At 46.4% G+C, this 21,858-nt stretch overlaps 1 protein-coding gene across 2 annotated transcripts in view; it reads right to left on the bottom strand.

Moving 5' to 3' along the window:
- The window catches only part of BRINP2 (BMP/retinoic acid inducible neural specific 2), a 123,329-nt gene that overhangs the window by 94,967 nt on the left and 6,504 nt on the right, over positions 1-21,858 (bottom strand). Inside the window, exon 1 of one of the 2 annotated variants that reach the window (XM_025430210.3) lies at positions 20,529-21,330. The exons of the other annotated variant lie outside the window; for it this stretch is intronic. The gene's annotated coding sequence lies outside the window, so the exon portion shown is untranslated. Of the gene's footprint in view, positions 1-20,528; positions 21,331-21,858 lie in introns of those variants that run through there. 2 annotated transcript variants of the gene reach the window in all.

The raw sequence follows: 21,858 nt of genomic DNA on the forward strand, positions 1-21,858 counted from the left end.
GGATTTGTGGAATCAAATTTAACTGGGAACTACTGCTTTCAATTAAGGTCACATACTATGTAACTGCAATTCTTAATTTGCATTAAGACTTTTAAAATGTTTTGTCACAGGACTACACTGAACATCAGTCCTGTCTATCCCTTGTCCTCCTACACCACAGCCTTTTTCACCTCCTCAGAATTTCCTCTGAGCTACAGATTTCTCCAATTAATTTGTGCTTTGTCCTGAGTTAGCATAATTGAAAACATCAAACTAATAAAACTTAGAAAAAAATGTCTTATAAAGGTACAAGTAAGGACACCTAGGTGACTCAGTCAGTTAGGAGTCTGACTCTTGGTTTTGGCTCAGGCCATGATCTCAGGATCCTGGAATCATCCTCTGTGTCAGGGTCCCTGCTCGGTGGGGAGCTTCCTTCTTCTCCCTCTGCTTCTCCCCCAGCTAGTGTGTGCATGCATGCACACCCTCTCTCTCAAATCAATCAATCAATCTTTTAAAAAAAAGGTACAGGTAAAGGGGGTGAGTTTGTTGTAAACCTAGATGCTGCAGTTTCTTCTTTTATATAAAAAGGGGGGGGACTCTCAGGAAAGACAGGTGTGGCTTTATTTTTTATAAACAATTACTGAATTCTAACCTATGCATAATACTGAGTAGGGAGCTCTGGGATTTAGCACAAATGTAACCAATAGTATGTTCTCTAAGCTCTTGAGGAGTCTACCATGGGATAAAACATGCATACTTTGGAAGTTAAGAAGTGGTAAAAAGGTCTCGGGGATCCCTGGGTAGCTGAGCGGTTTAGCGCCTGCCTTTGGCCCAGGGCGTGATCCTGGAGTCCTGGGATCAAGTCCCATGTCAGGCTCCCAGCATGGAGCCTGCTTCTCCCTCCTCCTGTGTCTCTGCCTCTCTCTCTCTATGTCTATCACAAATAAATAAATCTTTAAAAAAGAAAAAGAGTTAAAAAGGTCTCAAAGAGCAATGTAACAAAATATATTGATTTCCCACTGTGGGGAAAATTGTTCTGATAGTCACGTGACTCACTTATCCACCTTCTTGTGGTCTTTGGTCAAATGTTACCTTGTCACTGAGTCCTGCCCTGACCATCCCATCCATGTAATTGTGCAACCGTCCTCCTCTGTTCCAATCTCCCCTGCTATATTTTTTTCTCATAGCACTTACTACCTTCCAACAAAAAAATACAACTCGCTTATTCATAATGACTCTTGGTTATTTTCTTTCTCCTCCCACAAAAATATAAGCTCCATAAGGGCTGGGATATTATTTTTTGTCTATTTTCTTCACTGCTGTATCTCTGGCTCCTAGAAAATGCCTGGCACCTTGGAGAAGCTCAATAAATATTTGTTACTCTCGTTATATGAACTTGGAATTGAACTAGATAGAATGAATAGGAAGCTCAATAAGGTATAGTACCTGCTGTAAGGAACTCACAAAATGACACTAACAACGAAGATAAACAATAATATAGCAACAAAGATAGTTATTCATTGAGCAATTTTTATGGGCCTGTCACTGTACTAAGTTCATTGTTTCACTATTTCATTTATTTTCTATAATAATCCTTTTAGACAGATATTATTTCCATTATATTGGTAAGAAAACAAAGGCTCAGAAAATTTAAACCACTGGTCCCAGATAACACAGCAAGAGAGAGGTGGTGCTGGAACTTCTGCTCAAGATTCTCTCTCTCCAAATCCATGATTTATTTTATCCCTTTAATTATAGAACTTTCCCAAACATACACAAAAGTGGAAAGAATCATGTTATGAACCTCTCTGTATCCCCCCCAGGTTCAACCAACAATGATGAATCCATGGCCAACCTTCCTAGAATTCATGATCTTCACCGCTTGCTATAGGATCAAATAAGTGGAATAGTAATTTTACTCTTATGAGCAAAAGAGAGAGGCTTTCCATGAGGGAGTGCTTTGGAAAGCCTTCATGAGGTCTGTTTTGGTTGAACTCCTCTCCTTCTCCTTTTCCTCCTCCTCCTCACAGCTGATTATCCAGGCTTCATGTGAAGCACCCCCCCACAGCCCCACCCCAAAGATGGAATGCTCAGTCTCTGCTCTGGTTCTGATCCTGTGCTCAGTATGTCTGAGACCAGATCCAAAGAAAATCCCATGAGAACTCATTTTGGTGAGTGGTACACGCTCAGTTTGGGAGGGAGGACCTTTCCACTGAACTCATTACTGCCAAGGGGTTGCAGAGTCCACAGGAATGCACTTAGAAACAGAGATCTTGTAACACCTGGGTGGCTCAGCAGTTGAGCACTGCCTTTGGCTCAGGATGTGATCCTAGAGTTCCAGGATCAAGTCTCTCACATTGGGCTCCCCGCATGGAGCCTGCTTCTCCCTCTGCCTGTGTCTCTGCCTCTCTCTGTGTGTCTGTCATGAATAAATAAATAAAAATATTTAAAAAAGAAAGAAAAAAGAAAGAGAGACCTTGGAAGTAGCCAACAAGGAAGACCAGCTCTCTCTATGAGCTCCTGGAGCTGGTGCCCAATGGCAGGCTATTAGCCCAGCAACACAAAGCATTTTCTGCTAAGGGATAGATGCGAAATACTGTAGCAGGAAACGGATGATTTAGGAGAGCCACAGAATTTGGGGTGGAAGAGGGATGCTAGGAAGGTTTATTTCCAAGGATCCTGATGTGATGATGGGCAGTTCCTTCCATGTTTCTGTTACTAAGGAGCCAGTCCCCAGTTGTCCCTCCTGCCTTCTCTTCTCTCCACCTCTCCCACCTGGTTGAGAGGAAGAATCAGGGATATAGGAAAGGCAGATCTAACCTGGGTTCAGACTCTACTTCTCCCACCTGTGTGACCTCAGGCTAACAACAGACCTGCCTAAATTTCAGCTTTCCTGATCTTACACAGGGCAACTGTATAATTTACCTTTGTAGGGTGTCTAAAAGTATGCTCAGCACATGTTAGTTCTTTGGAAATCGGGCTGGGAAATGCCTTATTGTCATGTGACACTTCTCCAGCTTTCATTAACGAAGAAGACACCAAGTTCCCCAGTGGCACATGTCTCTGACTAGTATTATTCATATTTTTACAAAGATGGAAATTAAAGTAACCCAAACTCCTGGCTGGATTGTCTCAGTGACCCACATCCCACATACGTTTTGGAAGAGATCCAGGATCTGGGAGCCATAATGTATCTTTCTCAATTCCCTCTCTCTCTCCAGGACCATACCTTTGACCTCCTGTAAGCTCCTCATTACCACCTTTGAAGGAGCTGACAAGAAAGGTCTACTCCTACCATTGTGTCATCTTCAGGCCCTGATGGTACAAAAGGTTGAAGACAACCCTCTCTGTGTCTAGCACTAGGATAAAGCACTATGTATATAAATACATATGCACACATATATACCTATACATATATATGTGTATATATATACATACATACTAATTCATTCCTTACGACAATGCAGATTATCTTTAGCCTGCTTTCTCTTTTCAAATGAAGATTCGGAAACAGACGGCCAAAGAGGTGAAGTAACTGGCCAAAAGCCGAAATTGGAATTGTGTCACCCAGCCCGGCTTGCCCCATCAGGGACTCCTCCAATGCTCAGGAACATGAAGGGGTTGCGACTAGGCTAGAGTGACAAGGGCCAGGCTATGGCATTCCATATCAAGGTGTCAGCAGGATGGCCAGATCATCAGCCCCCTCCGTTCTTTGGTAGGCACAGGATTCTGCACCTAATTGCTCTCCATGAATCATCCTTGTCAGGTTGTTTTGCTAAGCATATTTTGTGTTTAAGTACAGCAAAATCTTTCAGAGGTTCAGACGGTCATTATAATAAATTCTCTGATGAATAAGGGGCAATGATCCCAGGCCCTCATGCAGGAAGAGAATCTTGAAGCATTGAGGTATAGCTGGAGCTGTCATTCCTCCCTGGCAGAAATTTCCAGAACCTTGCTACTGCAGGAGAGGCTGTCTGATAGAGCCGATAACAGGACAGGCTCTTGAGGCAGACTGCCTGGGTTCAGATCACACTCTCTGATACTTGGGCAAATATTAGCCTCTCAGTTTCATCCCCAGTGAAATGGGGATTAAGTGTCTGACTCATGGGGTTTTTTTGAGAAGTAAATGAGCTAATACATATTAACAATGTAGAACAGTACATGGTAGATACTGAATGCTTAACAAATGATGGCTATTATAATGAACACTTCACTTATCCAGACTAACACCACTTCCCACAGCCAGTGGGTCCCACAATGCCACACTCATTTTGTTCATTCTCTCCTCTGGAATGCTGGTTAATAGTAGAGCTGGATGCAGGATCACCGTCATCCAGTACATGCTGCCCACTCCCTCAATGACAAAGCTTTCCATACAGAATTCATCCAAATTGAATAGGTTTTTAGCCATAAAATTAAAGAATTAAAAGTTTTGAGGTCAAGACATATTGGAAATATTTGGCTAAAAAACATGCAAGTGTGTTTCTTTATTTCAGGGCTTTTCAGAACCTCTAACCTGCTAAGTGTATTGTGAACCTCCAACTGTGTATGAGAAGGTGGGTGGGAAGACAAATACCATGTCCCTAACTCTTCCAGGCATAGACCTTATTTTCTTCATGACACCCATTAACTACTTAAGGGACACTAATAATCTACCAAACTGAATTGGGTGACATTTGATTCAGTTTTGCCTCAAATGGTGCTTCCCAAAGTGTGATCTTTATACCATCTACTTATTAAAATGCAGTTTTCTGAATTTTAAACAAGACCTATAGAATCAGACTCTCTGAAGGAGGAGCTGAAAATTCTGCATTTTAACAAGCTCCCCGGGTGTACAGTAAATTTTGTGAGCCACTGCATTAAAGAAAACTTTCCTTGATTTTGGAATTCCATACATTTGAAATCCTGCATACTAAACTTTTTGTACTAGGAAGGATACTTGTTAACTTCCCAGAAAACCATATTTGATTTAATGAAAAGTGGATGCTGGGGGGTGGGTAGATGGTGAGGTCCATTTAACTGCATAACCATTCAAAGTTTTCCTTGTGCTAGAGGGAAGACTCAGATCCTGGCTATTAAGTATTTATAGTTTATAACTAAGAGACAACCAGGGACATGGCTCAGTTTCTTAGATGCAGTCACCTTAGTAGTCAAGTTGACATGGAATATAGGGGCTCCTTCTGGGAATCAAAGCAGGAAGTGGAAGGATTAATTTATCTTCCAAATGCCTCGGCACAAATGAACCACCAAGATATTATTTTGTTTTTGATATCCAGAAAGAAATGGAGGAGACAATAGGACAAAGAAGTCAGATAAAGCAAAGGATGAGAGTCAGAAATAGGGAGGGGAAACCTAACAGCCAGATGAATTATGGGAAGAAAAAAAAAAAAAAAAACGAACCCTGCTGACTCTGTTCAGTTTAAGGTGAGAAATAACAGGATTAGAATGTCAAATTGCTGAGTGTTGCAGACCTGAACCATAAACCTTCTCTAAGCTGTTCAGCTTTTTCCCTCCGCAGTCACTAATTAAATATTGCCTTGAAAGAAATAAAATAAAATAATTTTTTTTTTTTAAAAGCCAAAGCCTTTTTTTTGAGTCAAAGAGAAAGCATGTCATTTGCCTATCATGGGGCTGGGTACCTGGCTGGCCTACACTAGGGGAAAAGTGGGGAATCTATGGGAAGGACATAGAGAGCTTGGGACACCTGGGTTGCTCAGTGGTTGAGCATCTGCCTTTGGCTCAGGTTGTGATCCCGGGTCCCGGTCCTGCATCAGGCTCCCTGCGGGGAGCCTCCTTCTCCCTCTGTCTATGTCTCTGCCTCTCTCTGTGTGTCTCTCATGAATAAATGAATAAATAATCTTTTTTAAAAAGAAAGATAACAGAGAGCTTGCCTCCATCTTAAACTTTTCATGATCACTTTTCATGCGCAACCTCTGTAGTGTCTTATTTTCCCATGTAATCTCTTTGCCCTAACTAGTTGTAATGGAAAATATGTGACAGCTGGAGCTGAAGTGTGACTTATTCAGAGCTATAAGCCAGGGGATGCTAAGGGGTGCCGTAAGTAGTGGCTGAAGTCCAGAAAGCATCCGTGTGTGCAGCAGGAGAAATGACCAGGCAAAGCTCACCAAATCAGGGTGGCCAAGCAACTCTGTGTCCTTTGCACTGTTCTTGTCTTTTGTCCAAATAATACCTTTATAAGCTGTTTGTTTTCTCGCACATAAAGCTTGCTATGTAGGTAAATTCCTAAGTCTGTTCCTGCTCATTTCATGAAAACACAGTGTATGTGTTCTAAGCATGGTGGTTGGTATCTTTTATGATAAAATATCTGACTCTAGCACCTGAGGCCACAGGGAGTCTATTTGTCATTTCACTCTCCTGTGTGGAACAGGGCTGCTACCAAATAAGGATTTAAGCAACTAAAGCCCTAACAGAGATATCACTGGCCCTGTGTTCTGCTGTTTCCCTGAGCAAAATCTATCATTGCTCTATATGCATATGGCATGTGTCAACTGTTTTAAAATTAGCCAATTTTCCTAAGCATAAAAATGGATTTTTGTCATATCACATGAACCATATATCACAGAAACAAACCAGTTTTTGTTGTGGCTTTTTTTTTCTTTTCAAAATGCATTAAGTCTTTTTAAGTCACTGCCAAATCCATTTTGCTCACTGCATTTGTGAGATACATTTAAAGAAACCAAGCAGAGTAAAAAAAAAAAACCAAAAAACAAAAACAAAAAAAACAAAAAAACCCCACCTCAAAAACCCCATGCAGTGCTGTCACCTGGAAAGAAATCTAGTTCGTTACCAAACCAACCACACCTAGGAGGCTGGATTGCTTCACCAGCTTCTAAATAATAAATATGGTGTTTGTATGACTGCCCTGCCCCGAATGTTTGAGATAGGGCAAAAATTAAAAAAATAAAAATAAGATGATTAAGAAAAAGAGCTGTCATTTACTGAGCACTCTGAATACACCAGACATTATAGGAAGTGCTAAGCCTCCATTATTTCATTTCAGACTCAAAACAATCCCGTGACATGAGTTTTACTATATCCATTTTACAGGTGTATAAACTGAGGTTCGTGTGGGTCATTTGGCACAGTTGCACAGCTAGTACAGAGCAGAGCCCGCCAAACGTGCGAACCCAAGTGAATCATCCTCGAGTCTGTTCTCTTGAAAACTAGATCATGTCATGTGAGAGTGAAAGCCCCTTAGACATAATAGTGAGACATCGGTGGGCATGTGTGTCAACTCCTGCATGCCAGACTTCTCCTCGTATTGAAGATTATAGGGGTGTTGTTGTGGACTGGGCTATACAGCTCCCCCCCACCCCCTTGGCTGTGCGAGAGGAGGCAGGAGAGACAGGATCTCCTATGTGTGCCCGCCCACCAGCACAAAGCACTGCTTTTAAGGATTGTGGATGATAGCAGGCCTTCTTTGGGAAATTCTGCTTGAGCGCCTGCACAATGCCCCCAGCATTGCTAAGAGCAGGGGCAACAGAGCATAGGTACCGAATAGGCAGCTGTCTGTAGGATGCCTTTTGAGGGGCCTACGGTTTCCATCCTCCAAAGGGAAAAACACAAGTCTCCTACTTGGGTTAAAATATGTGAATTTGTCTCTCTAAGTGCTCAAGTGTTAATTGAGAGGGCAGGACATTCAATCATTATTAGTCATTAATACTTCAGTACAAATTAGTCGATCGGGTGACTGGGAGGTGTGAAGGGCCGCGAGGGAAAGGTACTACTATTCTGATTGATGGAGGTGGTGGGGAGTTGCGGGGAGGGCTGGCCGGTTGCTGCAGGGGCTGGAAGGAGCCGTCAGCAGGAGGCGCTGGCGTTCAAGGGGAGAAGGGGGGCAGGGGGACGGCGCGGGGGCACGGGGCAGCTGCTACCACCGCCTCCCCACCCACCCGACACACGCACGCGACCCCCCACCCGCCCGCCTTCGCCCCTTTGGAGGCTGCGGGACTGTCCTTCCCGGCGGTGGTGGGAGCGAGGGCCGGAGCCCCTGCCTGCGCCTCCGTGGCCGGGGGCCTGTAATGCAGCCTTTTGCCTCTAGGGGTCCCCAGTGCCCCGAGGCTTCGGGAGGATGCTGACCTTGCTCCGTTATCCCGCAGGGCTCAGATCCCAAAGGACAAAGATTGCGGATGGGGAAAGAGGCGCGTGCCGGGAGCCCCGGGACCCCATCCCCCACGCCCCACCGGAACAGTGCTCACCCACCTCCCCTTGCTGCTGCCTGATGGCTTATTTATAGTTCATTCTAAATGGCTGAACATCAGTGAGGGGGAGGCAGAAATTAACTGCCCCCGCTTTCCTTACTGAGCGCCTAAGCGTTCCCATACCTCAAGGGTATTCCAAGGCCTTCCTTCCACAGCCCCCACCCCACGCTCTTCCAGTAAGCCCCAGCTCCAGGCTCCCAGCCTACAGCTGAGCAGGAATCCCCACACCCCCTCAGCCCAGCAGCCTGGTGCTCCCCAAGCTGCAGGAGGCCTGCCAGGGAGGTAGGGAGCAGAGCCCTCCTAATCATCAAGGTCCCCCCTGCCACTAGGGCCCGACCCGATGGCCAGACACTCCCTGAGGCTGGGGATGAGGAAGGAAAGGGCTTGTGAGGAAGGACCACAGCTTGGGTCCCGGGAGACCTCAGTACACTATGAAAGCAGAGTTATTGAAGGCCAGAGGGTCCAGAGAGAGGTTTTCCATAAAATCTCACAACTGAGGAGTATTGGAAAAAGTAAAAAAAAAAAATTGAGATAGAGAGGCAGTATTACTCTTAATCCATGCTCGAAGAGGCTGCAGGGGTTGCTGGCAATAATCTGGCTTTCTAATCCATTCTATGACTTGGGTTTGAAGCCCAACTCAACTACGCACTACCTGTGAGATCTTGGATAATTGACTGAACCTGTCTGTAGTTAATTTTTCTCATCTTCAAAATGGAAATAATATCTACTTTGTAGGAATTTTTCAAAATTAACTATGCTCTGGTAGTCAGCAATACAGTATCTAGTACTGTGCCTGACACAGAGCAGGCATTTTATTCACACACACTGACTTTCATGCATCTGCAATGCAGAATAAGAATGGCAACAGTCATTTGTCCCAGGCTCACTGGAATTCACAGGTCTGTTGGGACTGGTGAGAGTCTCATATTTTAAAATCAATTTCAATATGTCACCTATTATTTTAAATGAATCAAAAGTCTTGCTTTTTAAAGGAATTCTGTAGTATGGTGGTTTTCAGTGCTTTGAACAGACTTTAGATTCCAAGGAGGTGCCTCAGGGACCACTTGTGGTTGAGAAAGGAAGAGTGACAGTGAGGGAGCTCCAGGTCCCCAGGCCTGCTCCAAGTAGGCAGGTCTGCTTTTATCTGTTTCATATAATGGGGTTCTAGGTAAGGGTTTATTTGATTAGAGTCTTGTTTATTTATTTGAAGAATTTATTTATTTATTTATTTATTTATTTATTTATTTACAAAGAGAGTTGGGGGGGAGGGCAAAGGGAGAGGGAGAGGGAGAAGCAGACTTCCCACTGAGTAGGGAGCCCAATGCCTCCTACTCAGTCCTGGACTCCAGGATCATGACCTGAGCTGAAAGCAGACACTTAACTAACTGAGCCACCCAGGCACCCCTTCTACTCCTTTTTTAAAGGTTAAAAACCACTGCTAATATATCCTTGTGTAAATCAGGGAAGGGGATCCCTGGGTGGCTTAGCGGTTCAGCACCTGCCTTTGGCCCAGGGTGTGATCCTGGAGTCCTGGGATCGAGTCCCACGTCAGGCTCCTGGCATGGAGCCAGCTTCTCCCTCTGCCTGTGTCTCTGCATTTCTCTCTCTCTCTCTCTCTGTTTATTGTGAATAAATAAATAAAATGTTTTTAAATAAATAAATAAATCAGAGAAAACTTCCTCTAAACCTATAGACACTCAACTCATTTTACATGCTTTAAAACCTGCTCTTTGGGGGATCCCTGGGTGGCTCAGCAGTTTTAGCGTCTGCCTTTGGCCCAGGGCGTGATCCTGGGGTCCCAGGATCAAGTCCCACATCAGGCTCCCTGCATGGAGCCTGCTTTTCACTCTGCCTGTGTCTCTGCCTCTGTGTGTGTGTGTGTGTGTTTGTCATGAATAAATAAATAAAATCTTTTTTTTAAATTTTTTTATTTATTTATGATAGTCAGAGAGAGACGAAGAGAGGCAGAGACACAGGCAAAGGGAGAAGCAGGCTCCATGCACCGGGAACCCGACGTGGGATTCGATCCCGGGTCTCCAGGATCGCGCCCTGGGCCAAAGGCAGGCGCTAAACCACTGCGCCACCCAGGGATCCCTAAATAAAATCTTTTAAAAAAAAACCTGCTCTTTTAAAAATGAAGAATACCTCTATCCAGAAACAGAGGTACTCGAAAGATTCAGCCCACACATACAAAATGCCCACTACGTGTAAGGCATTGCTACTTGAAACCTGGCAGCATTTTTGAACACACATGAACTCCCTTGGCCTGCCCCACAAATCCCCTGAAGGCTCAACAGCGCTTCCATCTGACTCCTGACTGACTGAGCCCAGGCCCTGGAGCAGTTACCCTCACCTTGAAACAAAGGTGCCCTTTTCCCGGGACATGACCTAAGACAGTGTCAACTTTGCAAAGCCCAAAGGTGAAGACCCTGAGCTCTGGAATCTGACAGACCTGGGTTCGAATCTGCGCTGGGCCATTTCCAGGATGTATAACCCTGGATTACCTGTTTCATCTCTCTGAACCTCAATTTCCTCCTCTGCAAACAGATGAGAACAAACCTTCTCAGAGGCTTGTTAGATGATTAAATGAGACAGTGCCTGGAAAGCATTTAGCACGGTGCCTGGCATATGGTACTATTGCCAGGAAGCTCCTGACTCACTGGGTATCTATCGGCACGTACTGGAGCTACTAGCCGACTCTCACTGACCGCAGCTAAATGCCATCACTGTTCTCCATGAGAGTGGATGTCTGATGAGCTTTAATAATACTTCGGGATGCAGACACCGTAGCTGTCATTTTTTGAATGCTCACTGTGTGGCAGGCACTTTGTGGACACTTGTCAATCATTATCTTGAATCGTCATGATGTTTGTGTAAGAAAAGGGGTTTATCGTCGCCATTGTACTAGATGGGGATACTGAGGCTCAGAGAGGTTATATAAGGGACCTAAGCTCACACAGCTAGTGAGTGACCAAGATTAGACTGAAGCCCAAGTCTGTCTGACCCAGGAATTGGGGGCCTTTTCTCCCCACCTTGCTGACTCTTAGAGCTCTCCTGCACGGAAGGTACAGGATAGTGTGGGGAGCAAGAACCCTGGGTCTCAATGGCAACCTCTGTGCTTCGTCTTCCTTAATTTCAGTCTGTAAACAGGAATGATACTTACTCATAAAGGCTGAAATAAAAATTAAATGCGACAATATAAGTGAAAACAAGCCTAGTAGAATGTTTATCATAAAGTAGGCTCTGGATGTATATTAAATAGGTATGAACTTGTCCCATCCATTTTTTTAGTCTTATTATGAGAAATATTTTTTTAAAGATTTTATTTATTTATTCATGAGAGACATACAGAGAGAGAGAGGCAGAGACACAAGCAGAGGGAGAAGCAGGCTCCGTGCAGGGAGCCTGACATGGGACTCGATCCCGGGGCTCCAGGACCAGGCCCTGGGCTGAAGGCAGCACCAAACCGCTGAGCCACTGGGGCTGCCCAAAGAGAAATATTCATAAAGAAGATACACATGTATGTGTATGCATATATGTGGTGTGTTGTGTGTGAATATGGAGGTGTGAATGTGTTCATGTATATAAGTGTGTTTACATGTATAGGGATATACATACATATGAAAAATCATAGCACAAACTACCCCCCAGGTGAGAAAACAGAGTACCCCCTACTCCTCAGGCCCCTCCCTGATCAAATTCCCTTTTGTCCCTCCGGTCCAAGTCACTTTTCGTCTTGTTAGAAAATAATTTTCTTTTCCCCTTTTGCTCCTGTCTCTGGGTTGTCTCCAGCCTTTTTCTGTGCCTTTGCCTGTCACTTCACTGAGGCTCTGAGTGACTCGTCATTCACAGGAGAGAAGTGAAATAAAGTGGTTCAGCAGAGCAGGGCTGCGTGTGCGCGGGCACGTGTGTGTATGTCCCTGTACCTTCTACCTTTCTGGAGAGCAGCAAACCAGATGTCTTGTGAGATAGGTCTTAAACCAAAAGAACAGAGGGGACAAGTGGACTGATGACAGAGGATTTGGGGCACATTTGGACAATCTGTTGCTCTCTGAGATCACTCAGGATTGTCTACCACCAGCAGGGGACATCACAGCAGCTGGAGCCTGGGTTACATACAGCATACAATTTCTCTTCTCTCAGATTTGTCCCTATCCTGGGATTTCTACCTTCCTCATTTGACAATCAGGTCTCAATTTAAATGTTCCCTCCTCGAAGAGACCTTACCTGACCACCACCTCACTCGCGCTCACTCTCTTAGAATACTCTTTATTTTGGGACACCTGAGTGGTTCAGCAGTTGAGCTCCTGCCTTCCGCTCAGGGTGTGATCCTATCCTGGGATTGAGTCCCACATCAGGCTCTGTGCAGGGAGCCTGCTTCTCCCTCTGCCTGTGTCTCTGCCTCTCTCTCTCTCTCTCTCTCTCTCTCTGAGACAAAAAAGAGAGAATACTCTTTTTAAAAAAGATTTTATTTATTCACAAGAGACACACACAGAGAGAGGGAGAGACAGAGAGAGAGAGGCAGAGACACAGGCAGAGGGAGAAGCAGGCTCCATGCAGGGAGCCCGACGCGGGACTTGATCCTGGGTCTCCAGGATCAGGCCCTGGGCTAAAGGCGGCGCTAAACCGCTGAGCCACCTGGGCTACCCCAGAATACTCTATTTTAATAATCTTCATTACCAGCACCTAAAACGATCTCATTAATTTGCTTCCATGTTTATTTTTTTCTGGATCCCATAGTAATCAGTAATATCAGTTCAGAACCTAACCTGAGTTAGAATACCAGCTACCCCATTTACTAACTGTGTGGATAGGCTGCATAACCTCACTGGGCCTCCAAGTCATCATCTATAAAATGGGACTGTAGGATTTATTAAAAAGGGAATTATAGGATCATTAGGTGAAGTAAATGAGTTAATGTATGTCAAGCCTTCAGCAAAGCCTGACACATAGGTGCTATTAAACTGTTAGTTATTATCAGCAATCTTAATAATAATCATTATTATGATTATCACCCTATCTTCCCTCTAGAATGTAAGCAACTTGATGGCAGAGTTTTTATCTGTTGTTCACGGCTGAATCCCCAGTGCCTAAGGAGAGTACCTGGCACATACAGCTAATAATACACTGAATATGTATTTCCTGAGAACCATGTCTTTGAAGCCCAATCCCAACCCTACCTTTGAGTGCTGGAGATAGCCATAAACAAATCATTACAGGTTGTTGGTACAGTGCAAAAACAGAGTCTGAGTGAGGTGTGTAGGAGTACAGAGGAGGAGGCAATTAATTCCTTCTTAGAGTCTCAGGGAAGTGTTCACAGAGGGGATCATCTTTACAGAGGCTTAAAGGTCTGTAACCCTGGAGAAGCAGGACAGGGAAGAGGAAACAACACTTCACACCTAACAGCCCAGAGCATGGAGGGAGCTGTCCATTGTTTCAGACAGCTGGAGTGCAAAGGGGGACATGAACAGAGGTCTGGGGAGGCTGCTACAGGGGCTGATGAAGGGTCTCCTGTTTGTCATGCTGAGGTGTCTGGGTTTTATTCTGACAGTAGTGGGGAGTCATTGGAGAATTACAATAAGTGGAGAAGCATTTTTGAGTTTACCATTTTGAAGGATTGCCCTAGCTGCAGGGAGGATCCCAGATGGGCTAGGCTTTAAGAGAGGAAACAAAGAGACAGGAGCGCTGGGACAATCCAGGTGAGAGGGCTGAGCACCTGCCTGATGAAAGAGTAGAAGTGGCAGTGGGGGGCGGGGGGAAGGGGTTGGAAGTGTGTGTTGGAGGGGGTGGGGGGAGGGGTTGGGAGTGTGTGTTGGGTGGGGAAAGGCTGGCTTTGTGAAACCCTGAAGAGGTAGACTTCACCAGGCCTTGTGGGGACTGGGTGAGAGAAAGTGGAGCCCAAGACAGCCTATATTTCTTAATTACACCACTGGGGGTTTGGGTGAGCCTTTAATCAAAGCAGAGAATTTAGGGAGGGGAATCATTTTATGTGTAAAACTGGTAAACAATGAGTTTACCTTTGGACATTTTAATCTTGGCATATCAAAGTGAAGAGCTTTGGTAGGAAAGGATGTTGACCTTTATTGAGCATCTCCCATGTGACTGGAACTGTGTTTGGAACCTTATATAGTTTATCTCGTCTAACATTCAGAACAACACTTTGAGAGATGGAGCATTATTACTTTTTATTTTCTAGATGAGGAAGCTGAGGCTCAGAGAGGTAATATGTCCTACTTTACATAGTTAACAATGGAGAACAGTAAGTAGACCAGTTTGAGTAAGCAGAAAGACAGAAAGAAATGCCTACAAGAAAAGGATTAGAAAATAAAGTCATGGAGGGACACCTGGGTGGCTCAGCGGTTTGGCACCTGCCTTTGGCCCAGGGTGTGATCCTGGAGTACTGGGATCGAATCCCACATCGGGCTCCCTGCATGGAGCCTGCTTCTCCCTCTGCCTGTGTCTCTGCCTCTCTCTCTCTCTCTCTCTGTCTCTTGTGAATAAATAAGTAAAATCATTTAAAAAGAAAAGAAAAGAAAGTCGTGTAGATAATTTGGGGGCAGATCATGGAAAACTTTGAGTGGAAATAATAACCACCCCACAGGGCTCTGATGAGAATCAGGTGAGAGAAAGCTTGTAAAACATTTTGTAAACTCTAATATGCTGAGCAATTATGAGGAGTTCAAGTTGTGGCCAAACCGCATTGCAATGAATAAGATAATAATAGTGAGTGAATGATAATGTTCAAATCTGTAATTATTAAACCAAATTCAATCATGATGCCCTCCCCCCATTCTTCTTACCGATAGGTCCACAAAAGAATCTTTAGCACAGAGCAGTGACTTTTCTTTCTCCCCACCACACTAGCAACATGTCTGGTTTGAAGGAAAACTCTCACAAGGAAAGATGATAACGTGGTAGACATGAGAAGGAAGAAAGGGATTTGAAAATCAAACATACCTAGCTGGTCTCAACTGCTCTGTCCTCACATTTTAGAGTGAAACCCTAAAGATAATCTCATCGTTTAATTCCACTGTCAACCAGAAACTCAAAAATATTAGGAAAAGGGGTGCCTGGGTGGCTCAGCGGTTAAGTGTCTGCCTTCAGCTCAGGGCGTGATCCTGGAGTCCTGGGATCAAGTCGGGCTCCCTGCATGGAGTCTGCTTCTCCCTCTGCCTATGTCTCTCCTTTTCGGTGTCCCTCATGAATAAATAAATAAAATATTTTTTAAAATATTAAGATAAAATGACCAGGGCTCTCATTTGCAGATTGTTTGCATGTGAACCAAGAGTTGGAATGCTCTGTAAATGCTTTGAGCGGGCTGAGTCACAGTGGATGAGGTGCTCCTCAAATGTAAATCAAAGTAATCTATGTGTGCCCTCCTTGACATTAGATTCCAGAAATACATACCCAGAGGCTCTCTGGGCTGCTTCCCATCACTCCCTCCATGTTCTTTCTCTTCAGGTCTCTAGCTTCTCTTATCTCATGTCTCTGCCCTTTGTCTACATTACCTGTCACAACTCTACAGCCCCTGGACCAGCACTGTCCAGAAGAAACACAACATGAGTCACAAATATAATTTCAACTGTTCTGATAGCCACACAAAAACATAAAAAGAATGGAGTGAAACTAATCTTAATATATTTTACTTAACCCAAAATATCCAGAATATTACCATTTTAGCACATAACCAATATTAAAAATTATTGATGAAATGTTTTGCAGTCTTTCTTTTCAACCAAGTTTTCAAAATACAGTGTTCATTTTATACTTAGACCTGCATTTCAAGCACTCAAGAGTCACTTGTGGTGGGTGGCTACTGTGCTGGGAGGACAGTGGAGATTAAAGTGCACTCCCGTGAGGTATCAAATTCCCCACTCCTTTGCTCAACCCTGCATTCCAGACATATTTGCATTCCAGGTGGGTTCCAAGGAAAGGAATAGTAGAACTGAATGTTGAAGATTCCATGCTGTAGTGATGTTATTCAATTTTATCTCCATCTGCATGACAGAGTAAAGATTTGAAAAGAGATCAACCTATATCCTAATTGACCAGATGATGCCCATCCATTGCAGCCCCCAGTGGGAAGCATAACTGAGTGGCCTCTCTTCACCCCCAAAGGGAAAAGGCTTTAACCCACAGCTACTCACCACATACCCGTGGGCCTGGACGTGGCAGTGGATACTTCTAAACAGGAAAAAGGAAGGCATCGGCCCCACTGTCCAGCTGCATTTTTGTTTAACACAGAAAACAAAGGCAACAAGGAGGCCTGAGGGAGTATTCTTGGCAAAAAGGAAATGTCCCTTAGGACCATCATCCCCAGAGTGAACTCTTAGGACTAAGGGATCAAACTGGATTGTGGGGATATTCCTCTTGACCCAGAGCAATTAGGGTGTGACTTTAGGCAAATCATTTTACTTTCAGTGCCAGACAGGAACAGCCGCCATGTTGGAACAGGGCCACCCAAGCAACAAGTGACATGCAGGTGAACAGAGGTCTCAAATCAAGTGAAGACCGATGAATGGTGTGGTTATTCTCTCACAGAACCTATGGTTTACCTGGGCTTTTTCTCTAGGACAGAGGGCTCCCTCCTGGAACAAATTGTGTGGCTGAGCAGTCACAGCCATCTCCTGGGGGTTTGTAGCCCATGGCCCTTCCTTGAAGCTGGCCGGGCTGGCGGCCTGCCTCTCCCATCTCCTGCTCAGCTGAGCAGCCACAGTACCCCCATGGTACAGCTGCAGGCAGTACCGTGCCCCACCCTCCTGCTTTTTGTGGCCTCCTCCTTTGTGACGGCTACAGCATATGTTTTATTAAAAGGGAAAGAGGAGGGAAGGCAAGAGGTTATATACATGGGCATGCTCAAGAATCTTAAGATTGAAAATCTTCTGCTCAATGCTAAATGCCTAAGGGCTTCCGTGTTTTGCTGGTTCCAGCTAAACCCCAATAGGGACATGTGGGCAGGGAAACTGGAAATGGAGAGAAATCAAGACTCTCTTAGGAGATTCTGATTCTAAAATATGAGAAGATTTTCTCACGTCCTCTTGAAATCTGCCTGATTTTCCCCAATAGCTTCCTCCAAAATGTTTGATACAATGTTGATAAGCTCCTTGACCTTGAGCACTATTTCTCTCATAATATATGGATTAGACCTGAGGGTGAGTGGGAGGCTAGGTAAATTTCAATGCCTAATGAGATGTCCATGGCTGAACAGTAGCTTCCTCTAGGCCAATATAGGCCTCAAATGATTAACCCAGGTGTATGGTAATTCCAGGATTCGAGGGGAGAAGTGACCCAGGGTAAACCCCAAGGAAACATGCAAGCCTTGAAATTTCCAGCATCATCAAGGATGCTGCAGTTGGCATCTCTGTCAGCCGGAATCCTTTCTCCAATTCTTCCTCTCCAAACAAATCCCACCCCATTCCCCATGGTGGAACTCAAATTCTCCCTCCTTAGAATACTGATAGCTCTTGTTATCTGAACAAATCAATCGTGGATTAATTAGGTCAGCCTTGTGAATCTCTTGTATTGAACTGCTGTTGAGACTGTATATTGTCATTTCTCTTTTTCTTAGATGTAAACCTCTTTTCCTAACTAGACTGTAAGATCACTGAGGGCAAAGGCAAGGTCTTCTAAGACTTTTATCCCCCATGCCTTCGGGTCCGGGCCAGAGGAAAAGCTCTACGTCACTACAACCTCTCAATCCTGTAAAGCACAGAACAATTCAATGACATCTTGGTTACTAAGATGAAACCATTCCTTTGGAGAAGTTGGTGGAGTCTGGGGTTGGTCCAGGAGTGCTGAGCCCCACACCCCACTCCATGAGACCCCAGCTACAGCAGCTCATCTTCCCAAGGTTCTCTGTCCTCTCTTTTCCAAGAAGGAGCCTAAAACCATTCCAGTGCCACTTCTTAGGGTAATCAAAGACAAATGAGACAATAAGCTGTGAGAGGATTAATTAGATGAGCTCCCTGAAATGTTCTCAGCCCATTGGAAAAGGATGCCATTACAAAATGTATACAAGGTCTTCTTATTTAAGAGAAAGAGTAGAATCGCCAAAAATACACTGAGCGGTGGGGAAAACAAAACACAAACCAGGAAACCTCGACACTAAGCCATCCCAGTCAGCAGAAAGTGCCCACGCAGCTGTCTCAAGTCCCTCCAGATTACCTCTTGTTTGTGAGCTGGGGAGGGATTCTGGAGCACCATCTCAGAAGGGATCTTTCTTATGTGGTGCTCCCCGGTGGCCAGCCTGTGCCTGGGGAAAGGCGGTCAGAAGGAGTTGATGACGCAGGGATGTTCTCTGCCCTCTGGCCTTGCTCAGTAAACAACCTGTTAGTAGGCCAGAAGGGAACACCCAGAGGATGATCTGCCCCCATTCTTGAGCCTGGCCCAGTGCTGGCAGAGCAGGATCTCTCCTCCCTCCCCAGTCCTTCCTTCCTCTCCTCCTTCCTGGTGCCCACACTGCAGTGCACATCACTCCATTCTGGGAGACAAAGCCAGACCCATTTTTGGAGAGGAGGGAAAAGAAAGAGTCAAGGATGCTTCTGTCTTCTCCAGGGCTGCTGCCCAGCTGTCAAACCCTTTAGATCCAGGCGCTCCCCAGCCGAGAAGACTACAGTCTGACATTTGCTTCCTTTCCCTCAAACATTTCACAGTATCTGTGCTCTGCGCCTCCTCAGATCACATCCTTTCTCAAAAAAGCAAAGCATGCATCCTTTCCCAGAGTAAGCAGCAGCTATGATATTGATAAGATTTCAGGATCACTGTGGCAGCCTTGCCTGGTCATGTCCCAAGGGCTTCAAAGCAACTTACTGTGAGTGAGAGGGAACTCCAGAGGGTCCTGCTTTAAACAACACACACACACACACACACAACTGTGAAACCAAGGGGGGGAAACACACAAACTCCAGCAGCACTTTGCCATTGCCTGATGTCATCAGACTGCCCCCCAGGGGATTCTGTAAAATATTTTAGCTGCTTGATGAATACGGGCATTATATGTATTCTAGAGAACACGGTTAGAAAGAGTGTCCCTTCTGCAGACACATGTCTAGCGAAGGACAGTGGCAGAAATACTTATAATAAACCTTTTATCCTCCTGATTGGTTGACGCTGACATATCATTATTCCTGCTGAATAAGGCCCAGATTATCCAGCCATAAGCATCGCTTGTTATAATTGCCATCCTTTTAAGAAAACATTTGTTCCTGCTCAGGGCACCCGGCTCCCAGGGCTAGGAAGAGCACACACACGGTTCTTTACAGAGGGGTCTGTTCAATCATGTTACAGTGCATTAGCTTGATTATTAGTTAATATTTGGCTTAGGTCTATATACCCTGGATAAATATGTACCATGCAGAGGGACGGCTGGGTAAGGAGAAGACTCCTCTGGGCTGGAACAACAGCTCCCAAGTTCATGTTCCTACTAGGAAGGAACACTCCAGGAGCCTAGGCAGGGAGCCGCACCTGCATGGTCCCTTGGTCGGCAGCCTGCTTCCTGCATACAGCTGTGAGCACAGGCACACACACACACACACACACACACCCCATAGGCAGCATCAGACCGTGGACCCAGATGATCACAGAACCAGGGAGAGGGATTGCTGTAGAATCTCAGCATGCCCCTCCTTCCAGCACAGCCCGGTTCTCCCCGGTGTCTCCAGCATGCTGCCAAGCTCAACTCAATCAATGGGGCCAATCACCCTGGGGAGCCTATTTGCAACCTACAGGGTCCACTCTCCAGAAATTTTTTCTTGGCTGCATGTGCCTGGGAGAAAGAGACAGGCCTCTACAGAGATGCCACGGAGCTCCTGGAGCAGGCGAACGCAGCTCTATGGACACGTAAATAGGAATGTATCCTGTATCACACCCTCAGCTCTTTGGGGCCCTTCCCAAACAGAGCAAAGCACCTCCAGTTCCGGCCAGCAGCCGCCCAAGCAGACAGAAGTCCTCGTCATCTTCTGCAATTACCCAGCCCGATTGGATTTTTCTGAAGCTAATGGGAGTTGCACTAACTTTGAGGACTTACACCAGGCAAAAGCAATATATAGGCCAGGCAGAGTGCCCAAGCCGTGTGACAACCATGCAACCCCGGCAGGCAGTAACAGGGGATCTCTCGCCAGCCAAACCCCAAAGTCCCCTGCTCAGCTCCACAAGACAGGAGCTAAGAGGTGGGCTCATTTCCCTCTGCCTGCAACTGCCAGGCACCTGAGCAGGAGGGTTGGGAGGGGCGGGAGGGGGGGGGGAACGAAATGAGCCCCTTCCCAAGGGACACCCCAAAGGACGACGAGAGCGGGAGAGGGAAATCTCACCCCAACCCTGCCCCGTTACCTTGAATCCTTGCAAGAGCCCTCCTTGCCGTATCAGCTGCTCCCCAAACCTCCACCGACTGGGAGGAGACTCCTAAAACATTCCAGGTTTTTGTGCAACATCTCTAGTGGCAGCTTTCCAAAGTTTTTACTTCATGGTTTCTTGTGGCTCTTTCTCATTTGGGGGAACGCGAATGCCTCCCCCTCAGCCGGTGAGAGGGAGCGGATGTCTCTTTTCAAATTCTCTCGCTCCGGGCTTGGCTGCCGCCGCCGCCGCCGCTAGACCACTTGCCTGCTGCCTTCCCGCGGAGCCGCGAGGGTCCCCGTCACCCAAAGCATGCTCCAAGTGGGGCCTCGGCGCCAGGCCGGGGCGCACGCGGGAGAGACGGGAGCAAAGTGCAAACCCCCGGCGGGGGAGTCCCCCGTCCCTCCGCGGAAGAGAAACCCAAGATCCTGCTTTCCTTCCAACTCCAAAGAGACTCACCCGCCCTCTCTCCCTCCCTCCCTCTGTCTCTCTCCCAAATTACTGCCTGGCACTTGGGCGAGGACAGCTCCTCCGGCTTCGCTGCTCCCGCGGCCGCCTGCAGACCTGCCCCCGAGCTCGCAGCGCCCGGCAGGTGCACGTCCCCGGGCAGGTGCCCCCGGGAACCTCGGAGCTCAGCGGAGGCGCGGCCGGAGCAGCCGCCAGCAGCTTCCGAGGCAGGCGGATCCCGTCCCAGCGCTGCAGCCCGGCGCGTCCCCGCTCCGACTCGGCGCTCCGCACCTAAGCAGTGTCACCTGCAGACTCAGACACCAGATGAGTGTCTTAAGATAACAATGCTGCCCTGCCAGCCTCTCTCTTTCTTTCTTATGCACGTAGGTTGGCGGCCAATGGGACGCAGCGCCACACTCCCCGCGGGCGCCCATTGGCTGGGCGGCTGGGCAGGGGCGGGCCCGGGTCCCCCCGGCTGTCTCCCTGGGCTCGCCGGCAGGCTGGGGTACCGGCTCGGTTAACCCTCCCGGCTTTGCAGCAGGGACTTTCTGGTGTGGCTTACGCAGCCGGGGATAAATCCACCGCCGGGGACTTGGAGGGTGTGAGAAGGCTGATGAACAGGAGGAAGCTGGGAGCTAATTACATTTTCTTCTAATCTTCCCGAGTTACAATAATCGTTTGTCCCAGACCATTTTGTTTGCTTGCTTAACTAGAACTCCCCGAGATAGGGACCCATTTGAGCCATTTTCCTTCTAATTTGAGGTTTTATTCGGTTGTTTTGTGCATTTTAGCCTCTTGGTCTCGAATTGCTTAATTAGAAATGAGCCCCCAAGTGAGGAATACTTATCTCACAGTGCGCGCGCGCGTGTACACACACACA

This window comes from Canis lupus, chromosome 7 (genome assembly GCF_003254725.2).
Source record: "Canis lupus dingo isolate Sandy chromosome 7, ASM325472v2, whole genome shotgun sequence".
Lineage (NCBI taxonomy): Eukaryota > Metazoa > Chordata > Mammalia > Carnivora > Canidae > Canis > Canis lupus.